Source organism: Oncorhynchus keta, chromosome 26, assembly GCF_023373465.1.
Source record: "Oncorhynchus keta strain PuntledgeMale-10-30-2019 chromosome 26, Oket_V2, whole genome shotgun sequence".
NCBI lineage: Eukaryota > Metazoa > Chordata > Actinopteri > Salmoniformes > Salmonidae > Oncorhynchus > Oncorhynchus keta.
Window position 1 is genome coordinate 14,774,504 of NC_068446.1, and position 22,489 is coordinate 14,796,992.

Here is a 22,489-nt window from a genome sequence, read left to right on the forward strand (position 1 = left end):
TGCTGGAGATGGAACATAAGCTGTACACAGCTGTTAACTACTGCAGCTCAGGTCAATGACAAAACAAACACCCAGCTAAATGTTTTACTTTGACCATCTCATAAGCAAGACAGGCAAAGAAGAACAAGCTGGTTCTCTCTTGGTCTTAATTCAACCCCCTGGTTGCGTTCTAAATGCCAACATATTCCCTAGAAAGCCCAATTCAAATTTCCCCCCCAATTGATCCAGGAGATCTGATTGGTCAAAAAAACAATTAGTGGAAAAATATTAGAATTGGACTGTCTCTGTACAGATGAAGGATCTTCATTTGAGCCAGTTTGCTACATCAGGAAAATAATTCTGCAGCAACAGGAAATGTGAATTATTATGTTGATTCTAATTAATGGGGCTGTAACATTTATTGACAATTTTGATACTATCTGGAAACAAAGCTTGTATTATAAAGATGGATGGGATCCACCCAAATCAGTTGGGTTCCTGGCTCTTTTCACAGCATTATGTGGGGACGGCAGGTAGCCTAGTGGTTAGAGCGTTGGGCCAGTAACCCAAAAGGTTGCTAGATCAAATCCCCGAGCTGACAAGGTAAAAATCTATCATTCTGCCCCTGAACAGGGCAGTTAACCCACTGTTCCTAGGCTGTCATTGTAAATAAGAATTTGTTCTTAACTGACTTGCCTAGATAAAAAAGTTTAAGTCTGCGTTGAGACAATGACCTAAGTCCAGCTCATTTAATCCCTACCATTATGTCGCTGAGTTGTCATAATGCTTCAGCAAATGTACATTATCCCAGAGGAAACAGACAGATAAAAGGGAGGCAATCAAATAGTGATGAGTTCAGGTGGGTCCAATGAGGCGCAGGTGCGTGTTATGAAGGGGACAGCTGTGCGTAATAATAGGAAGTCTGGCACCTTCGAGCACAGGAGGGAGAGCGGGAGCAGACGTGACAATACCCCCCCCTCCCCTCTAGGGGCGCCACCAGGCGAGCCTAGCGGGTCGGCCGAGGCCTGGGCGCTGGACAAGCCAGCTGGGGGCGTAGAAGCCAGATGAACCGGCAGAGGCGTGGGAGCCTGGTGAACTGGTTGAGGCGTGGGAGCCTGACAATCCAGTTGAGGCATGAAAGCCTGATGGCTGGCATGACATGGGGTGGGCGCCTGCCGAGCCCACCGGGGCAAGAAAAACCTCTCAAGCCAGCTTGGGTGTGGAAGCCCGACAAGCTAGCTGACGCACCCCCGGTTCTATCGAAAATGGCACCCGGACCCGACGTCACCAACAAAACCCCAGGCCTCCCTCATGCTTCCAATTGTGGTGTCTACATTCTGTGAGGATCGATGCTGGAGACAGGAAGCAGGTACAGGGAGAACATTTAATGAATAACAGACATAAAACAGGCCAGGAACAGCGTCTGGACAGGGGACAAAGTAACAACATAAATGCAGACACAGGAAACAGACAAAGGGAGGCAATCAAATAGTGATGGAGTTCAGATGGGTCCAATGAGGTGCAAGTGTGCGTAACGAAGGGTACAGGTGTGCGTAATTGATAGGCAGTCTGGAACCCTCGACCGCAGGAGAGGGAGAGCGGGAGCAGGTGTGACACCTGTCTAACAGAACACAGAGCGTGTTCTTTAGTGAAAGCCTCTCCAACAAAATCCAGGTAGAATCAGGAATTCCCCAGGGCAGCTGTCTCGGCCCCTTACATTTTTCAATCTTTACTAACGACATGCCAGTAAAGCCAGTGTGTCCATGTATGCGGATGACTCAACACTATACACGACCTACCACAATGACTGAAATGACTGCAACACTTAACAAAGAGCTGCGGTGGAAAGGAATAAATTAGTCCTAAATATTTAAAATACTAAAAGCATTATTTTTGGGACAAATCATTCAATAAAACCTAAACCTTAACTAAAAATTGTATTGAATAATGTGGAAATTGAGCAAGTTGAGGAGACTTAACTGCTTGGAGTTACCCTGGATTGTAAACTGTCATGCTCAAAACATATTGATACAACAGTAGCTAGGATGTGGAGAAGACTGTCTATAATAAAGTGCTGCTCTGCATTCTTAACAGCATTATCAACAAGATAGGCCCTACAGGCCCTAGTTTTGTCGCACCTGGACTACTGTTCAGTAGTGTGGTCTGGTGCCACACTTAGGAAAATTGCAATTGGCTCACAACAGGGCACTACAGCTGGCCCTTGGATGTACACAGAAAGCTACCATTAATGATATGCATGTCAATCTCTCCTGGCTCGAAGTGGAGGAGAGATTGACTTAATCACTACTTGTATTTGTGAGAGGTATTGACATGTTGAATGCACCGACCTGTCTGTTTAAACTACTGGCACACAGCTCGGACACCCATGCATACCCCACAAGACATGCCAACAGATGTCTCTTCACAGTCGCCAAGTCCAGAACAGACTATGGGAGGCGCACAGTACTACATAGAGCCCCCCAAAAAAAAAAGTATGAAAATGTATGCACTCACTACTGTAAGTCGCTCTTGATAAGAGCATTTGCCAAATGCCTAAAAATAAAAATAAATCAAATCATTGATAAATTGAGATCACTAATTAGTAAAGAACTCCCTCACCTGGTTGACTATGTCTTAATTGAAAGCAAAAACCTGTAGAGACTAGGCCCTCCATGGAATGAGTTTGACAACCCTTATCAAAAGGGTTTAAGCATATGTGAATCTACTGATTGGGAGTTGATCCAGTTACTGCGGTGATCATTAGGAGACAACGTGTGACAGTAATTAGACAACATCACAGGAGGTTGCTGAGAGGTTGATAGCTCATAATAATGGCTGGAACAGAGTGAATGGAATGGCATCAAACACATGGAAACCATGTATTTGATACCATTCTACTTATTCTGCTCCAGCCATTACCACGAGCCCATCCTCCCAAATTAAGGTGTCACCAACCTCCTGTGCAAACAGATGGTATAGAGGCTGTAGTGGTGAGAGGTAGTTTGTGGCCTAGCCATAGCCAATCACACCCAATCCTAACACACACCATGATGACAAACTCAGCCAGTCCCAAATGTATCCCTCCCTACACAACAAACATTGGATGGCTAGGGCCAAGGGGAAGGGATAGGGAGCGAATTGGGGCCGACTGAGTGAGTTTGACCAATGCTCAATCCCTTTGTCTTCTCCTGCCTTCCTCTAGCAGATTAGTAATGGATAGAGGCATGGTCTGGGGCAGTCATGTGCACATCACATGCCCTTCTGCATGCTCCACAGAGCGTGCGCTGGAAGAAATGCAATTAAAATATCCACTGCCGTTTAGAACCATCCAGTCCAACAGACACACACAGACAGAGCTTCAGGCAACATTGCAAACCAGGAGAGTAAACATAACAGCAATATGAAGGTGAAGGGACGCTGAAGCTTGTTTGCCATGGCACCCACCATCACTCTTGAGTCCAATCTGTGCGTTATATCAGGGTCTTATAATCCAGAATGAGTCCGATTATTCATCAATACTGTGTACAAGACATTAAGAACACCTGCTCTTTCTATTAAATGTTATTTAACCTTTATTTAACTAGGCAAGACAGTTACGAACAACTTCTTATTTACAATGACGGCCTACCAGGGATTAACTGCCTTGTTCACAGGCAGAACGACAGATTTTTACCTTGTCAGCTCTGTTTTTTTTTTGGTTACTGGCCCAACGCGTTAACCACGAGGCTACCTGCCCCCCCCCATGATATAGACTGATCAGGTGAATCCAAGTGAAAGCTATTATCCCTTATTGATGTCACTTCAATCAGTGTATATGAAGGGGAGAAGACCGGTTAACATTTTTATATAAATAATATATAAATAAGTATTTTTAAGCCTTGAGACAATTGAGACATGTATATGTGCCATATGTGCCATTCCAAGACAAAATATTTAGGTGCCTTTCAACAGGGTATGGTAGTAGGTGTCAGGCGCACCCGTTTGAGTGTGTTAAGAACTGCAATGCTGCAGGGTTTCTCAACAGTTTCCCGTGAGTATCAAGAATGGTCCACCACCCAAAGGACATCCAGTCAACTTGACACAACTGTGGGAAGCATTGGAGTCAATATGGGCCAGCATTCCTGTGGAGCACGCTTTCGACAACTTGTAAAGCATGTCCCAACGAATTGAGGCTGTTCTGAGGGCAAAAGGGGGTGCAACTCAATATTAGGAAGGTGTTCCTAATGTTTTGTACATTCCATATATATTTACAGTATGTATGTAAGCTCCACCTTGCCCTTTTAAGCCTACACATCCTATATTTATCTGGAAATGAGTGTAAATGGGACAGCGTGGATGGCGTATGATTTGTTATTGAATTAGGTGAGGAAAGCCCAACAGCAAAATCTACTGGGTCTAAATTAAAGTCTGATGGCTTCTGTTTTAACACAAATGAGACACCATCCTTTAGTCTGGGTCTGTAATCCTATCAGGATAAAAAAAAAATTATAAATTGTAGCGAAAAGGCTTTACTATAACTGTGACATTGCTTGTGCCCTGAATGGCACCCTCTTCCTTATACAGTACACTACTTTTGACCAGAGACTTGGTCAAAAGTAGTGCACTAAGGAAAGAGTGCCATTTGAGACGCACATACAGTATACACTGTGTAATCTCTTTCCCTAGTGGGCAACTAAAGAGCCCTCCAGCCACCACCGACCATGTTGACAACAGACTGGGCTGGTGTTGTTTGTGACATATCCCCCATTCCCAGTCTCCCCTACAGCAGCCTGTTTTTGGAAATGTTGTGATAACGGCCAGTAACAGAGACAGGACATACACACACACGCACACACACACGTATGCATACATAGACACAGGCACACACACACACACTCACACTGAGATAGTGAGGGTAGGAAAATGACAGCAGCTGTAAAAGTAGAGACATTGTGGAGGTTTGGGAGAGATCAAGGGAAAGTTATAACGCTGGGGAGGGAGACCACTACAGACCACCATACTCAGGACCCCCCGTAGCGAACAACGTCAGCAGTGGTCTGAGAAATCTGTTTTCATCACGCTTGAATTAAGAACAACAAATCATTCAGGTCTCTGAAAGAGATAAGTATCACCACCGTCTGCTTCTTATTTCTTACTTAAGCTTTCTACTGGAGTCCCAAATTGAGATCTGCAGGTGTCGCTTTTGTTTTTGTATGCATCTGACTCACATTGACCTCAAATGCATTATTTACACAAACTTAACTTAAGCATGATCCTATCTTAGTTAGGATTTGGGCCTAAATATCTAACAAAATGTAGGGTTGGGTTGTCCAGGGTTGGTTGTCTCACAGGTTGGTTGTCACAGTGCTAATTATTCCCAATCTGTGTAATATTTTTAAGGTTAAAATGTGTGAATTCTTTGAAATAACTCATCCACCTGGTCAATTCATGTCACCATGACAAAACATTGAGGTGAGGGGAATTTATGGGGTTTTCCCATAGGTGAAAGTTAAAAAATACATTTATATTCTCTTTGTAAATGTTTGAATAATGGTAGTATCCATGAACAATTGTTGAAAAGTGTAAAGGGAGAGCTACAGTGTGGCAAAAAAAAGTATTTAGTCAGCCACCAATTGTGCAAGTTCTCCCACTTAAAAAGATGAGAGAGGCCTGTAATTTTCATCATAGGTACACTTCAACTATGACAGACAAAATGAGAAAAGAAATCCAGAAAATCACATTGTAGGATTTTTAATGAATTTATTTGCAAATTATGGTGGAAAATAAATGTAATTGGTTAGAAAATGACTTGATAGTCTGGACACAATGTGTTTTTTTCTGATGGGTGTTAAGTCAGGTTTCCTTAATATTATGAAAAGTGTCCCACAGGGATTGATTTTAGGTCCTGTACTTTTGACTGTTTATATAAACAATGTTGGTCTATCAGCAGAATTGTTTACCATACACCTGTATGCAGATGGCACTGTTGTGCATGCTATTGCCCCGCGGTTGACCAGGCTCTTTCGGAGCTTCAATCTGACTTCATTGCTTTGGAAAAAGCCTTTGTTGAACAGAAATTGATACTTAACGCAGGAAAGTTTTCAGACCTATTTTTCTACACAGAAAACCACATAATGACGAAGCGAAAAGGTTTTTTTTCTGTGCAAATGTTCTAAAAATAAAAAACTGAAATACCTTATTTACATAAATATTCAGCTCAAATTCAGCTCAGGTGCATCCTGTTTCCATTGATCCTCCTTGAGATGTTTTCTACAACTTGATTGGAGTCCACCTGTGGTAAATTCAATTGATTGGACATGATTTGGAAAGGTACACACATATCTATATAAGGTCCCAGTTGCCAGTGCATGTCAGAGCAGATGGAAGACACTCCTCAGTACATGACTGCCCGCTTTGAGTTTGCCAAAAGGCACCTAAAGACTAACAGACCATGAGAAACAAGATTCTCTAGTCTGATGAAACATAGATTGAATTGGCATTCTTTGGCCTGAATGCCAAGCCTCACATCTGGAGGAAACCAGACAACGCTAATCACCTGCCCGATACCATCCCTACGGTGAAGCATGGTGGTGGCAGCATCATGATGTGGGGATGTTTTTTTAGCGGTAGGGACTGGGAGACTAGTCAGGATCGAGGGAAAGATAAACGGACCAAGTACAGAGAGATCCTTGATGAAAACCTGCTCCAGAGCGCTCAGGACCTCAGACTGGGGCGAAGTTTCACCTTCCAACAGAACAAAGATCATAGGAACACAGCCAAGACAACGCAGGAGCGGCTTCAGGACAAGTCTCTGAATGTCCAACGCACGGTGTTGAACCCGATCAAACATCTCTGTAGAGACCTGAAAATAGCTGTGCAGCGACGCTCCCCATCCAACCTGACAGAGCTTGAGAGGATCTGCAAAGAAGAATGAGAGAAACTCCCCAAATATAGGTGTGACAAGCTTGTCGCGCCATACCCAAGAAGACTCGAAGGCTGTAATTGCTCCCAGAGGTGCTTCGACAAAGTACTGAGTAAATGGTCTGAATACTTATGTAAATGTGATATTTACATTTTTAATTTTTAATAAATGTGCAAACATTTATAAAAACCTGTTTTTGCTTTGTCATTATGGGGTATTGTGTGTAGATGTATGATAAAACACAAACAATTTAATCAATCTTTGAGAAAGCCTGTAACGTAACAATATGTAGAAAAAGTGAATGGGTCTATATTGTGTCTATTGATGTATATTAATGTGTATACAGGGCTCATCTGTAAAAGAGACCTTGGTCTCAGCATGACTCCCTGTCTAAATAAAAAACACGTGTACACTCTGTCCACTTGTGACAATCCAACCCTGCGATGGGGCTGGTTGTCACAAGTGGACAGAGTGTTTGATGGCTAATAACTTCATGTCAACCCAAGACTTTCGTCTTTCTCCTAATATTGAAGAGAGTCGTGTAAGATATACTGGTGCTGAGAAATACACATGAGAATAAAAAAGTGTGACAACCAACCCCCGGATCCCTTTTTGTTTTTTCCTCAGTTGTACAGCTGTAAACATCTACAAGGGAGGATGAAGGAATGTTAAGATAAATAAATGCTTTGTGTTTGTGTTGATCTCATGGAGAAACTCTGTGTCATGCTGGGAATCTATTGACTGACCACGCACGCACACACGCAACACACACACACAATTGACTGACTGCACCACAGACCAGCATGTGTAGCTGACTGACTGGGAGATAAGGGACAAGAGATAGTTGATGGAAAACTCACGTGGTAATGCACACATACTGTATGCACACACATTCACACACACACACACACACAAAATGTCAATGGAAGAAGGAGAATGGACCTCTCCAATCCTCTCAAGACACACCTCTCTGGAATCTTCTGTATGAGAGAAAAAGACTGGCATCTAACTCTAGTCATTAGTTACTTGGCATTCTAACTATGGGTGATAGAGCCCTATCCCATTGATTAAAGGGTGAAACACATGGAAATATCCCAGTAGCAACACACGGTTGTATAAACCCATGTTACGTCACCTTAATGTCAGTGCATCATACTTTATATTGTGTAATTTATAAGTAACTTATTTTATATTTATTTTACCTTTATTTAACCAGGTAGGCCAGTTGAGAACAAGTTGACAACTTCGACCTGGCCAAGATAAAGCAAAGCAGAGTGACTCAAACAACAACACAGAGTTACACATGGAATAAACAAACGTACAGTCAATAACACAGTAGAAAAAGTCTATATAAAAAGACCAAATAGACCAAATAGGCCATGGTAGCGAAGGAATTACAATTGAGCAAATTAACAATGCTGATGCTTAAAGTTAGTGAGGGAGATATAAGTCTCTAACTTCAGCGATTCTTGCAATTCGTTCCAGTCATTGGCAGCAGAGAACTGGAAGGAAAGGCGGCCAAAGGGGGTGAGATATACCTGCTGGAGCACGTGCTACGGGTGGGTGTTGTTATGGTGACCAGTGAGCTGAGATAAGGCGTAGCTTTACCTAGCAGAGACTTATAGATGACCTGGAGCTAGTGGGTCTGGCAACGAATATGTAGCGAAGGCCAGCCGACGAGAACCTACAGGTCGCAGTAGTGGGTGGTATATGGGGCTTTGGTGACAAAACGGATGGCACTATGATAGACTGCATCCAATTGAAGAGCATGCATTTAGTTTTACTAGCGTTTAAGAGCAGTAGGAGGCCACGGAAGGAGTGTTGTAAGTGTCCACAGTGTCCAAAGAAGGGCCAGATGTATACAGAATGATGTCGTCTGCGTACAGGTGGATCAAGGAATCACCGGCAGCAAGAGTGACATCATTGATATATACAGAGAAAAGAGTCGGCCAGAGAATTGAACCCTGTGGTACCCCCATAGAGATTGCCAGAGGTCCGGACAACAGGCCCTCCGATTTGACACACTGAACTCTGTCTGAGAAGGAGAGGCAGTCATTTGAGAAAACAAGGCTGTTGAGTCTGCCGAAAAGAATATGGTGATTGATAGAGTCGAAAGCCTTGTCTTTTATCGATGGTGCTTATGATATCGTTTAGTACCTTGCGCATGGCTGAGGTGCACCCGTGACCAGCTCAGAATCCGGATTGCACAGCGGAGAAGGTACGGTGAGATTCAAAATGGTCGGTGATCGGTTTGTTAACTTGGCTTTCAAAAACTTTAGAAATGCAGTGCGGATGGATATAGGTCTGTAAGGTATGGATATAGGTCTGAGGTATGCGGTCAGCTGTAGGGCTGACTCAGGGAAGAGGACGCCCCTGCCTTGCATAGTCCCGTGGGAAATCTTATTTGGGCATGGGACACAAGCTAAGGCTTGATCACCCTTTAGCTGGCCACCTTTGATGAGGGTGTTTAGTGATTAAAGGCCGAAACACCCACTGATTCGAAGGCACACTACTGAGGATGTGTCCCAAAATTGACATCTTAACCCAGTCTAAGAAATAAACCTCCCATGCCAATCTGTCAACATCACGGCAAATCTCATGTGAGTGCATACCATCTATTGGCACAATGGACCTTTTTTAACATCTCGTCCCATGTTTTATGATTCTGATTATCTGGACCAGTCCAGTGACTGCTGTGAAAGGACAGCTGGCAACATAGGAAAGTCTGTGTGACAGCTTGGAGAGACAGCTGACCGGAGGGAATAGACCCCACTGGGGCTGTCATGGGCTAGCTACCCATGTTGGCAGTCTCTGACGCTGCTTCAGTATGTTGGAGACACCCGCTAAGTGCTACTGAAAGTCAACAAAGGAACATACCCCTAGAGCCTGCGAGAGCTGGGGCGCAAGATGGCTCAACGACTGATCACACGGCTATGGACCCAGGAACGGAAACAACTACGAGTAGGAACACAGCACATGAGACAACCATAACAGCAGTAGGCACACACTTCCGGTGTGCAGCTGTGGTTGGGAGAGAGTAACATCGGCAAGGGGGTTAAGGATCCATCAAGGGAGGAAAAGGTGCTTGGGAGAGCAGAGACAGGGACCTCGCATTGACCAGTACTTCCTACGAAGCAGCCAGTCAAATCAGTCGAATGAAGCACAGCGACGGGACGCAAACCAAAGTTCGCAGACCATCAGCACCTCTGTAACGGAGGAGGATACACAAGTACAGAAATGCCGGTGGATGAACTAACCCAACCACAGAGACCTCTAAAAGATGAAAAGATCCAAGGGCACAGACCGAGTGTGAAGTGGCCCAAAGCTGTTGAAAAGAGAGAGTGGGAAATAATCAACAACGATCTGACACAAATCTTGGAACAACAGGTAGGAACAGCAGAGAAAAAGCTTGAAAGGATGGGAGACATTATCTACCACTACGGAGAGAGCGCTTTGGAGTAAACGAAAGGAGAAGTGGCAAGACAACACCCGCGCCAGCCAAATCTAGGAGGCAGCAAGAGATCGAGATACTTGTCAGAGAGAGAAGGCAGCTGAGAAAGCAATGGAAGAAAGCCTCTGATGCAGAGAGAGAAGGTCTCATGCTACTCCAAGCAGACATCAAATGTCGGCTGGCAACCTTGCGAAGAGCGGAAAATGTAAGTAATCTTCGTAGGAAGAAGGAACACTCAAGAACACAGTTCTATAAAAATAAAAATAAAGTTTGTCAAAGACCTCTTCGCAAAGGAAAAGTGCGGAATCCTAAAAACTCCAAAGCCAGAACTGGAAGAACATCTGGAAAAGGTCCACCAGGACACGAAAAGGCATGAGCAGATAATCATCCCACATGACATTCCACCTATTCAACCACCAGAATTCAATCTGGACACTGACCCTCCAAAATGGAAGGAAGTAGAGAACGTTGTCCGACGAGCAAGAGTGGCCTCGGCTCCTGGGCCTAATGGAGTACCATACAAGCTCTACAAGAACACCCCGGATGTTCTATGCTTTCTTTGGAGGCTCATGAGGATAGTGTGGCAGAAGGAAATAATACCAAAGGCATGGTGAAGGGCTGGTGGTGTGCTAATCCCAAAAGAGAAGGATGCGACAGACATCAGTCAATTCTGACCAATCTCCCTTCTCAACGTCGAAGGGAAGATCTTTTTAAGTATAATAGCACAGAGGCTGTCCACTTATCTGGAAAGGAACAAGTACATTGATACATCTGTACAGAAAGCAGACATTCCTGGTTTCTCTGGGTAACTGGAACATACTAGTATGATTTGGCACTATATCCAAACAGCTAAGAAGGATAAGAGAGACCTCTATGTCATCTTCCTCGACCTGGCCAATGCCTTTGGCTCAGTTCCCCATGAACATTTTCCAAGTACCAGAACCCATCACTACACTGGTAAAGGCCTATTTCCAAGACCTGCAATTGTGTTTCACAACACCTGACTTCACAACAACATGGCAGTGCTTGGAAGTAGGCATAATGGCAGGCTGTACAATTTCACCTCTGGCCTTCACTATGGCCATGGAAGTCATCATCAGGGCATCGAGATGGGGGGTCGGCAGTGAGAGAACTAAGGAAGGGCCCCGTCTCCCACCTATCCGAGCATACATTGATGACATGACTACACTGACCACCACTGCAGCATGCACCAGGTGGCTAATTGCAAAACTACAGGATAACATCAAGTGGGCCCGGATGAAAATCAAGCCAAGCAAATCTCGAAGCATCTCCATAGTCAAGGGACAGCTTAAAGATGTGAGATTCTGCATGGGAATGACCCGATACCAACGATGTCTGAGCAACCCGTCAAGAGCCTGGGTAGATGGTACAACGAAAGCCTCAGGGATAAAGATCAAGTGCAGCAAGTAAGGCAGGACATTGCCGACGGTCCTGAGAACATCAACAAGACCCTACTGCCTGGGAAGCTCAAGCTTTGGTGCCTAAAGTTTGGACTTCTCCCCCGCGTAATGTGGCCACTCACCGTCTATGAGGTCCCAATAACAACAGTGGAGAAGATGGAGTGAACCATTACCTCATACGTGAAGAAATGAATGGGTGTCCCACGATGCCTGAGTAACATCGGCCTCTATGGCAAAGGGGTCCTTGAACTACCTCTTACAAGTCTAATGGAGGAGTACAAGTGCTCTAAAGTAAGACTTCAGATGACATTAAAGGACTCCAAAGACCAGACCATTAGCAGGGCTGCACCTCCCCTACAAACTGGACGGAAATGGACATCATCCAAAGCTGTGCAGCAAGCAACATCAGCCCTGAGACACCTAGACATTGTGGGGAATATCCAGCATGGAAGAGGAGCAAACCAACGTTCCATAAGGCAACAACATCTGAATGCAGGAAGCTGGTGGACGAGGAGGTGCGCAGACAAGAGGAGACTGCAAGAAGTGCAAAGGCTGTCTCTCTTGCTAAACAAGGGCAATGGACGCGGTGGGAAGGCCTGGAGAGGAGAAAGATCAACTGGAGTGAGCTTTGGCAAATGGAAGCAAGCAACATCAGCTTCATCATAAGAGCTGTTTATGATGTGCTTCCATCACCAAAAAACCTACATCAATGCTATGGTGAGGACCCGACCTGCCCCCTCTGCCCAGCTCCAGCGACTCTCAGGCATATAATGACAGGTCCTCAAGAGCCTGGCTGCAACACTTGAGACCAAGAGCAGTGCAACCAATTCATTACCTCCAAAAACAAGCAATCCCGTCAAAACAACAACATTCATCCGGGAGGGACAGAAAAGGTCCAAGCATCCTCCTACGAAGCCAGAAACGGGACACCTAGCCATGGCCCGGGACTGGAAGATGCTTGTCGATATTGGCCAGCAACTCATTTTTCCACGTGAGATTTCTGGGCGTGGTAGGATAGATTCAGGGCATAATGTATAGACAGGGGTATGGTAGGGTGCGGGTACAGTGGCCTAGGCATTGAGTGACGATAAGAGAGGTTGCATCTCTGGACGCACTAGTTATGCTGGGTGAGGTCACCGCATGTGTGCGAGGTGGGACAAAAGAGGTATCTGAGGCATGTTGAGTGGGACTAGGGGCTCCACAGTAAACTAAAACAAAGATAACTATCCTAAACAACAGTATACATGGCATATTGACATTAGAGAGAGACATAAAGCGAGGCATAAAGCAATCACAGGTGTTGATGGGGGAGCTAGCTAAGAAAACAATGGATAAGACAACAACAGCTAATCAGCTAAGACAACAACAACAGGTAAAATGGCGATGAATGGACAATAATAATTATAATAATATATGCCATTTAGCAGACGCTTTTATCCAAAGCGACTTACAGTCATGTGTGCATACATTCTACGTATGGGTGGTCCCGGGGATCGAACCCACTACCCTGGCGTTACAAGCGCCATGCTCTACCAACTGAGCTACAGAAGGACCACAAAAAGTTAGCAAGCCGGGGCTAGAAGAAGCATCTTCACCGATGTCCAGCAAAGGCCGGTTGAGGGCACAACGGATGGAATTACGTCGGCAGACCAGTTGTGATGGATCGGCGGGGCTCCGTGTCGACAAAGGATCCAGGCCAGTCGGTAAAAGAGGTATTGTAGCTGGAATAATTTTGTTTGCTAGCCGGGAGATGAGCCTGGCTCTTGATAATTGGTGCTAGCTTCGGGACAAGGGCGTTAAACTATAGCCACTCGGTAGCCGCTAGCTTGCTGCGATGATCCGATGGAAAGGTCCAGAGCTTATGGCAAGAATCTGGTGATGTGGTGGATTCTAGTCGTGTTAGTGAAGAGTCCGGGAGGCATCATCTGTGTAGCCGAGTGATCATAGGGTCCACTGATCAGGCCGGGAGATGGACCTGGCTCAAGACTAGCTTTGGGGCTGGGCAAATCGGTAGCAGCTAGCGAGCTGTGATAATCAGGAGTAATGGTCCAGAGCTTACGGCAGGAATCCGGTGATGTGGTGGATTCTAGTCGTGTTAGTGAAGAGTCCGGGAGGCATCATCTGGGTAGCCGAGTGATCATAGGGTCCACTGAGCAGGCCGGGAGATGGACCTGGCTCAAGGCTAGCTTTGGGGCTGGGCAAATCGGTAGCAGCTAGCTAGCTGTGATAATCAGGAGTCATGGTCCAGAGCTTACGGCAGGAATCTGGTGTTGTAGTGGAGAAAAAAACAGGCTTAAAGCGGCTGGTGTCTGTGCTGAAGGTAAAGGCTACTAGCAGTGGCTAATGATGTCTAAATAGCTAGTAGCTGGTTAGCTTCTGATGGCTAGCTTCTGATGGAGGTTCTGGCTATAAGGTCTGAAAATAGCAGACACGTATCACATTGGGTAAGGCGGGTTGCCGGAAGGTATATTTAATAAAAAAATTGAAAAAGAGATTGAAAGATATTGAAATTTATACAAAGAAAGATGGAGAAAAAAATTACACGGGAGGATGACAAACAACGTCTGCACTGCTACGCCATCTTGGAAATATGAGTAAACATATTCTAAGTAAAATATATAAGAATAAGTAGAAGAATAAGTAAACATCTTCTGTATTTCAACACAAATATGATTCAGAATGCAAGTTGCCACTGACAAAGAAATGATCAGTCTATAAATTTAATGGTAGGTTGATTTGAACAGTGAGAGACTGAAAAACAAAGAAAAAATCCAGAAAAACGCATGTGAAAATTGTTATAAATTGATTTGCATTTTAATGAGGGAAATAAGTATTTGACCCCTCTGCAAAACATGACTTAGTACTTGGTGGCAAAACCCTTGTTGGCAATCACAGAGGTCAGATGTTTCTTGTAGTTGGCCACCAGGTTTGCACACATCTCAGGAAGGATTTTGTCCCCATCTTCTCCAAGTCATTTAAGGTTTCTTGGCTGACGTTTGGCAACTCGAACCTTCAGCTCCCTCCACAGATTTTCTATGTGATTAAGGTCTGGAGACTGGCTAGGCCACTCCAGGACCTTAATGTGCTTCTTCTTGAGCCACTCCTTTGTTGCCCTGGCCATGTGTTTTGGGTCATTGTCATGCTGGAATACCCACCCACAACCCATTTTCAATGCCCTTGCTGAGGGAAGGAGGTTCTCACCCAAGATTTGACGGTACATGGCCCCGTCCATCGTCCCTTTGATGCGGGGATGGATGTTGTCCTGTCCCCTTAGCAGAAAAACACCCCAAGAGCATGATGTTTCCACCTCCTGTTTCCATGTTTGACGGTGGGAATGGTGTTCTTGGGGTCATAGGCAGCATTCCTCCTCCTCCAAACATGGCGAGTTGAGTTGATGCCAAAGAGCTCCATTTTGGTCTCATCTGACCACAACACTTTCACCCAGTTGTCCTCTGAATCATTCAGATGTTCATTGGCAAACTTCAGACAGGCATGTATATGTGCTTTCTTGAGCAGGGGGACCTTGCGAACGCTGCATGATTTCAGTCCTTCATGGCGTAGTGACCAATTGTCTTTTTGGTGACTATGTTCCCAGCTGCCTTGAGATCATTGACAAGTTCCTCCCGTGTAGTTCTGGGCTGATTCTTCACCGTTCTCATGATCATTGCAACTCCACGAGGTGAGATCTTGCATGGAGCCCCAGGCCGAGGAAGATTGACAGCTCTTTTGTGTTTCTTCCATTTGCGAATAATCGCACCAACTGTTGTCACCTTCTCACCAAGCTGCTTGGCGATGGTCTTGTAGCCCATTCCAGCCTTGTGTAGGTCTACAATCTTGTCCCTGACTTCCTTGGAGAGCTCTTTGGTCTTGGCCATGGTGGAGAGTTTGGAATCTGATTGATTGATTGCTTCTGTGGACAGGTGTCTTTTATACAGGTAACAAACTGAGATTAGGAGCACTCCCTTTAAGAGTGTGCTCCTAATCTCAGTTTGTTACCTGTATAAAAGACACCTGAGAGCCAGATATCTTTCTGATTGAGAGGGGGTCAAATACTTATTTCCCTCATTAAAATGCAAATCAATTTATAACATTTTTGACATGCGTTGGTTGTTGTTCAGTCTCTCACTGTTCAAATAAACCTACCATTAAAATTATAGACTGATAATTTCTTTGTCAGTGGGCAAACGTACAAAATCAGCAGAGGATCAAATACTTTTTTCCCTCACTGTAATAGTTCTGACTTCTAGCCAATATCTTCTTCTATTCTCTTTTGTAAAACTCCCTGGTGTCAGATTGCTCACCCTCAATCAGAACGAAATGTTCTCACTCATGCATTTATGTAACTGTTGCCCCTGTAACTGGAATCCTGTGTTCTCTGGATTGCAACATTGCATTGGGTCTGTGTGAATCAGACATATACTGTATAATACATGCAAACAGGTTTATTTGTATAGAGAGAGGGTATGTGGGCTAAACATACATGACCGGGAGTTGGGCTGCTGCCTTAGTGTGTAAATGTAACGTGTGTCACACACACTGAAATAGAGTCACTCTTCTTGCTTTTGACACAAAAGAGACCAGGCCTATGTTGACAGTCTGTCTCTGTGCTTGTCTTTTTGTAATAACTGCAGACAGAAATGTTCATAATTTCACTGATGAGGACTGACATGCCTCTTCACTGCTAAAAACAACCTAAGTCTCCAGTGTTTTTCCACTTCGCTTTCCTTATTTTCCTTGCTGATTGTAAAGACACCCCATCCCCCATTTTACTCCTCCCCCTTCTTCCTCCTCCCGCTTCCCGGCACCATCCCTGAATTTACTACCATCCCACCTGTTAAGTATCCTCTTCCCTGACCTACGGCAAAATAATGGGATGCTAAAAGACAAGAACTACGTATGTGGTGCTTGAATACACAGTCTTTACTCCAAGCACATTAATGCACCTGCTGCCAAGTAAGTCTTGCTGAGGCAACATTATCACAGATTTTTACAATTAGTCCTTTCTCGCAGTTGGCATTCCAATTAATCCCAAAGGTGTTTGATGGGGTTGAGGTCAGGGCTCTGTGCAGGCCAGTCAAGTTCTTCCACACCTATCTCAACAAACCATTTCTGTATGGACCTCCCTTTGTGCACGGGGCTATTGTCATGCTGGAACAGGAAAGGCCTTCCCCAAACTGTTGCCACAAAGTTGGAAGCACAGAATTGTCTAGAATGTCATTTTATGCTGTAACGTTAAAGATTTCCCTTCACTGGCACTACGGGGCCTAGCCCAAACCATTATTCCTCCTCCATCCAACTTTACAGTTGGCACTAACTATGCATTCCAGCAGGTAGCGTTCTCCTGGCATCCGCCAAACCCAGATTCATCTGTCGGACTGTCAGATGGTGAAGTACGATTCATCACTCCAGAGAACGTGTTTCCACTGCTCCAGAGTCCAGCCGAAGCTTGGCATTGTGCATGGTGACCTCAGGCTTGTGTGCGGCTGCTTGGCCATGGAAATCCATTTCATGAAACGCTCCAGACGAACAGTTCTTGTGCTGATGTTGCTTTCAGAGGCAGTTTGGAACTCGAAAGTGAGTGTTGCAACCGTGGACAGACGATTTGTACGCGCTTCAGCACTCGGCGGTCCCGTCCTGTGAGCTTGTGTGGCCTACCAATTCGCAGCTGAGCCGTTGTGGCTCCTAGACATTTCCACTTCACAATAATAGCACTTACAGTTGACCGGAGCAGCTCTGGAATTGCAGAAATTTGATGAACTGACTTGTTGGAAAGGTGGCATCCTATGACGGTGCCACGTTGAAAGTCACTGAGCCATTCAATAAGGCCATTCTACTGCCAATGTTTGTCTATGGAAATTGCAATGCTGTGTGCTTGATTGTATGCACCTGTCAGCAATGGGTGTGGCTGAAATAGCCAAATCCACTAATTTGAAGGGGTGTCCACACACGTTTGTATATACAGGTTAGAAACTCACAGAGCTCAGGTGTGTGCGAGGACTCAGGTGTGACTGACAGCCCACTGTTCCTGTTGGAGCGAGTCAAACCACTTTTCAGGAACACAGACAGACAGGACACAAGTACAAGCCACTGACTGACTGATTCACCTGCATACAATATGAGCATTGGGAAAACAAACTACTCTGGTTGGTGAGAGGGTATTAATTTGGCAGTGTGGTTTATTGGACCAGATTGCTACGTTCTCACCTTACTTGGCTCCCATTCCCTAAATATACATCAAGCAATACAAATAAATGTATGTTCTTAGGCTGGTTTCTTAACAACATATTATATGTAAAAAAAGGATCTGGACTAATAAACAAAGTGCTTGTTTAAAAGTAATTATTGATCAGATGAGGTTTCTTATATACTGTTGCTGTTACTTGGGAGAATTGTAGGCTTGAATTTCTAGAATGTTTCTGTAAGTCAAATCTGCCTTTTGGACATCAGCGTGTTCAAGCCTCTTTCTGGACTGTGTCTAATTCCATTCCACGTGCATAACTTCATAAAATATGTCTAATTTGATATCCTGGTTTGGCTTCAAGTGAGGACAGCATCTGATGTGCAATGTCCTATGAAGTCCTACTCCTACATAATCATGCTCACACCATGACTGTCCCTTCATTTTGATTAAAGCGTCACTGTGGAAAGACGTGGTAATAATCCGACTCCTATGTGTACGACATCTTATATAAATATATACATGCCACCCAAAGTGACTTTTTATGAAATGACCAGATAAATCGTTACACACCCTTTGTCACGGGCTTTTCTCTCTCTCTCTCTCTCTCTCTCTCTCTCTCTCTCTCTCTCTCTCTCTCTCTCTCTCTCTCTCTCTCTCTCTCTCTCTCTCTCTCTCCTCCTCCTCCTCCTCCTCCTCCTCCTCCTCCTCTGTCTACCCATAAGAGACAGGCTTAGCTTTGTTAACCTCTGCTGAGTACTTTCTCTAGTCTACACACGGGTGGTGTCCCAAATGGCACCCTACTAGTTCACTAATTTTGACCAGAGCCCTATAAGCCCTGGTCAAAAGTATAGGGTAAAGTAGTGCACTACTACATAGGGAAAAGGATGCCATTTGGGACACAACGAGTGTCTGCAGCTTTAGTGAACTGTAGCCATAGCCAGTTACATAACTCTTCCTCCCACTCTGGTGTTGTGGCGTTGCCAACTCACCTCCTCCTTGCTCCATGTGAGACTGATGATGGTTTGCGCCTCAGAGGCGTCCTGATAAGACAGGGTTGTGTCCCAAATGACATCCTATTACCTATGTAGTGCACTACTTTTGACCAAGGCCCATAGAGCTTTGGTCAAAAGTAGTGCACTATGTAGGGAATAGGGTGCCAGTTTGGATGCAATCAGGGAGCAGGAGAGTGCCACGCTTTTGTTCTCCGGCTCGTTCCCATGCTCCGTAGCCTGTGAACATCAAGATTAGGCGGTATTCAGGCCAAAATGATCAGCAGCCTCTCTGCCAACGTGCCTGCATACTGATGAATACACACACACAATCAACAATGCATTTTGTATTCATCAAGGCAAAATATTCTCTCAAATTGGAAACCCACGCTTTATCTGTCGAAATCCATGTAAGTTTCACAACTTCCACCAAACCACACAGTAACTTATAGAATATGTGGTTATCATCATTAATAGTTGATACAAGACAAGACGTTGGTACGCGAGGTTAGGCATGCTTCTGCCTCCACTAATGTCTTGAGGATACTGTGCTTTAGGATTCTCTGTGCTTTAGAAAATGAGATTATGTCCCAAATGGCACCCTAGTGACAATATACTGTAGTGCACTACTTTTGACCAGATGCCCATAGGGTAGAGCAGGGTTGCCCATCCCTCTTCCTGGAGGTCTACCATCCTGTGGGTTTTCAGTACAACCCTAATTTAACACACCTGATTCTACTAATTAGCTGCTCAACAAGACCTTATCTAGCTGAATCAGATATGCTAAATTAGTGTTGGACTGAAAACCTACAGGACAGTAGATCTCCAGGAAGAGGGTTGGGCAGCCCTGGGGTAGTGCAACAAGTAGTACACTATCTTGTCAATAGGGTTCCACTTAGGACGCATCCCACGAGTGTCAACATGTTGGCTAGGAGCTTGTTTGTCATAATCATTACAATTATATCATACAGATCTTTTGAAAGCAACACAGACTGCTCCAATAAATGCTTTCAATGGTTATTGGATATGATCGTGACATGCTTTCAAATGATAGTAAAATGCTTTCAATGGTCATTGGACATGAAAGTGAAAGAGAAAAACATGTTGCTGTTAGTACACCTCTGTCACCTAAGGTCATGTGCCCAAGATTCAATATTGATCTAAAACAGAGGTGTAACACAGTGTTTGCTCAACCATTATGCCAACACTATTGGAGAAAAACATCTTATTTCAAGATTGGAGGAGATTAACAACATGGAGTCATAGTACTTAGAACTGTATGTTCCACTTATACTGCAATGTAATCTATTTCTGGTTTTAAATGGTCCAGTACTAGTAAGATAAGTGGCAGTGTGTGTAGATGTAGGTTGAGGGTTTACCTAACTGCATGTTTTGGCCATATATTCTGTACCCCATAACCCCCCATTTCTAAACTGCTCTTGCAGAAGTGGAGCAGTGTGGGAAAATTCCATTTCCAGGATGGGTATGTTCTCAATTAAGGCCCAGTCTCCTTGACTGCAGAATTCAAGAACCAGCCCTAGCTAGGATGACTTTGCACTTTTTCAGTGAGCTATATATTCCAGTATAGCTTTTCACTCTTTCTGACTCTTTCTAACAAAAACTTCAACATTAGAGTTAAGACATTTTTGTACCCTTACAACCCTGAAATTAAAATGACCTTATTCTGTTACAATAAATGCACAACAGAAAAAGTCTAGCCATAGCTTTAGTCTTGGTATAAAATATCTAGCAAGGTACAGTACATGCAAACCAGCATGACCCAAAAAACAAGCCGAACCAAACAATCCTGACTAAAACTAGCTAGCTGGACCAAAACAACTAGCAATCAAAGCAAACTAGCTAGTGACTTAAAGGAATAATCCACTCAAAAACGAATACTATATTTATACAAAAAAAACTTTAATGAGTAGGTGTGTCCACACTTTTGACTGGTACTGTGTATGAGTGGGTATGGTACTGTGTATGAGTAGGTGTGTCCACACTTTTGACTGGTACTGTGTATATACACAGTACCAGTCAAAAGTGTGGACACACCTACTTATTAAAGGGATTTTCTTTATTTATACTATTTTATACATTGTAGAATAATAAATAATATGAAATAACACATATGGAATCATGTAGTAACCAAAAATATATATTATTGATTTTTGATTCTTTAAAGTAGCCAGCCTTTGCCTTGATGACAGCTTTGCACACTCTTGGCATTCTCTCAACAAGCTAGGAGCAACAAAGGCTCAGCCGCGAAGTGGCAGGCCACACAAACTGAGCCGAGTGTTGAAGCACGTAGTGTATAAAAATCATCTGTACTTGTATGCAAATGTAAGGGGTGCGTATCTGGTGGCAGGGAGGTCAGACGCAGGAGAGCAGAAGTTGGTAATAGCCGGAGCAGTTAAATAGTAAAACCAATACAATACAATACAAAGTCCAATACAAAGTATGGGCACAATAACCCGACGCGCATCAGTCAAACAAAATGTGCACAAGCACTTACAATAAATAATACCACACAAAGACATAGGGGGAAGAGAGGGTTAAATACACAACACATAATGAGAGAAATGAGAACCAGGTGTGTGGGAAAATGAGACAAAACAAATGGAAAATGAAAAATGGATCGGCGATGGCTAGAAGACCGGCGACGTCGACCGCCGAACACCGCCCGAACAAGGAGAGGCATCGACTTCGGCAGAAGTCGTGACAGCAAACACTCACTACTGAGTTCTAAACTGCCTCTGGAAGCAACGTCAGCACAAGAACCGTTCGTTGGAAGCTTCATGAAATGGGTTTCCATGGCCGAGCAGCCGCACACAAGCGTAAGATCACCATGCACAATGCCACGCTTTGGCTCGCTGGAGTGCAGCTGCTCGGCCATGGAAGCCCATTTCATGAAGCTCCTGACGAACAGTTCTTGTGCTGTTCGATGCCAGGAGAACGCTACCTGCCGAATGCATAGTCCCAACAATAAAGTTTGGTGGAGGTGGAATAATGGTCTTGGGCTGTTTTTCATGGGTCGGACTATGCCCCTTAGTTCCAGTGAAGGGAAATCTTAATGCTGCACATACAATGGCTTTCTAGACGATTCTGTGCTTCCAACTTTGTGGCAACAGTTTGGGGAACGCCCTTTCCTGTTTCAGCATGACAATGCGCCTGTGCACAAAACAAGGTCCATATAGAAATGGTTTGTCGAGATCGGTGTGAAAGAACTTGACTGGCCTGCACAGAGCCCCTGACCTCAACTCCATCGAACACCTTTGGGATGAATTGGAAAGCTGACTGCAGGCCAGGCCTAATCGCCCAACATCAGTGCCCGACCTCACTAATGCTCTTCTGGCAGAATGTTCCAACATCTAGTGAACTTACATTCACTCCTGGACTGGAGAGCACCTCACACAGACAATGATTTTGTCCCGGTTTTGTCCCAAATGGCATCCTATTCCCTGTATAGTGCACTATGGGGCCCATAGACAACATGGTTGGTTAAGATTAAAGTAATTGTCAGTAGATGGTGTCATGAGAACTGTTCAATCGTATTGATCTAATTGG